Source organism: Dermacentor silvarum, chromosome 11 (genome assembly GCF_013339745.2).
Source record: "Dermacentor silvarum isolate Dsil-2018 chromosome 11, BIME_Dsil_1.4, whole genome shotgun sequence".
Classification (NCBI taxonomy): domain Eukaryota; kingdom Metazoa; phylum Arthropoda; class Arachnida; order Ixodida; family Ixodidae; genus Dermacentor; species Dermacentor silvarum.
In genome coordinates, this window is record NC_051164.1 from 60,992,963 (window position 1) to 60,994,808 (window position 1,846).

Below are 1,846 nucleotides of genomic sequence, written 5' to 3' on the forward strand. Positions count from 1 at the left end.
AAAACAAAGTTGTTGATGCACTCTCCTGTGCGCCTTTGCCAGAGCGTTCTGCTTCCCAGGCGCCACCTTCTATCGTTGCTGCTGTTGACACAGACCCGCGATGGCCGGGGTACCTTGGTCAGCAGGAAGCTCCTCCTCGAGGCGCAACGCTAAGACGGCCTCTGCCGGCGCTATTCTTATGTATTTGCTGACGATGGCCTTCTGCTTCGCTACATTCCACAAGCTGACGAGGATAACGGCAACTCCCCTTTCCCGTAGTGGTCCCGAAAAGTCTCGGAACAGATTCCACGACTCTGCTTTGGCATGGGCACAGTTCTGCCGGCAAGACTTATGATAAGGTATGTCAAACTGCTACTTGGCCAGGCATGCGGCAGGACGTTTTACGATATGCACGCAGCTGTTTTATTTGTCAACGAGTAAAACCCCGCGGTGGTCGGCAACAAGGCTTGATGGAGCCAGTGATGATGCAGTTAAAGCCCCTGGCAAATATGCAGCCGCAACAGCATTAATGACCCTTTTCGTGGCAATCGCGGGATTGCCATGTTTGATTACGAGGTGACGCGTCCATTGCTTGCCTGAACTAGGTCACTCTACCTCAATTGCCTCCGTGCTTACAATGGATTTGTATGACGCCGGTGCGGCTTAGCAAACCTGTTTCGATGTCCAAACGGCGCGAGCAGCCTATATCTATGGCGCTTGTTCTAAAAACGGGGTTAAATGTGTGTTCCAAGCTATCCAAACTCTCCGCTCATGAACTGAATCAGGATTAGTGTGTTTTACTCTTGACTTCGTTATTTGGCAAATATATTGAAGCAGCGGCTTGTCACGTTTCTGACTCAGTAAAATTCCTCGGTGCGGTCACTATCCGATCATTTTCCTCGCGGATGCGCTCAATTCCGATAGATTTCATCTTGCTGCGCATAAGGCTTGAAACGTAGCCGTTTTGTACATTGTAATACCTTGTAGCAAAGATGTATTATCGCTAGTAACTCGCTTACTCTTGTCGACCGTCACGAAACATTCAGCATCGACCATTCATGAGCTATCGGTGTAGTCGATCCGTCATCAATTGTGCGTATGAAGTGCGCATATATTCAAGCGTGTGCCCATACACTTATTCTTGACACGTTGGCGATAGAGTGGGCGTAAGTTTCCGTGCCAGTTGGTAGATGTCATTGTTTAACGAGCGGTACTCACTCTTGCCGATGTTCCGGGGCTGAAGCCTTTTCTTTGCAGGTTAGCGATGCAACGCTGGTGGATGAGCAAATTTCTGTGTCCTCGAGGAAAGCCGTGCATCTCGAAGTGCCGGTAACACGTACGGACAGTTGCAGCAGCGGTCTGCGAACTTGGCCACGCAGATTCATTCCATTCCTTAATATGCCACTCACTATGTTTGCAGCCAACTACTGCACACGTCTGCAATCCACATGATTCAATCCAGCATGATAGGAGCAAAGTGCGTTGACTAGCGAAAACTCAGTTGCAGTCCCGACAGCTGATCGCACAGGAGCAAGGTGGAGGCGGTAATGGTTTCGTATTCGTGCGCTGTCGCCGAGGCCACGTGCGGCGCGTCGCCGAAAGCGCCATCTCGTTTCTCTACAACAAACTGCTTCGCGAAAAACTTCATATTCGACAACAGAATGAGTTGGGATGCACTATGCTGCACATGGCGTTACCTTTTAATGCCATTATTACAAGTATGTCTGCGGGGCACCGCGCAAATGGCATTAAAAAGGCACTGAGCAGTTAACGTCGTTCGTGCCCGTGCGGCACGCATACAAGTGATGTGCAATTTACTGAAAGGATAACGATGTCCACAGTTGAAAATAAGAGGCAACAAACGATG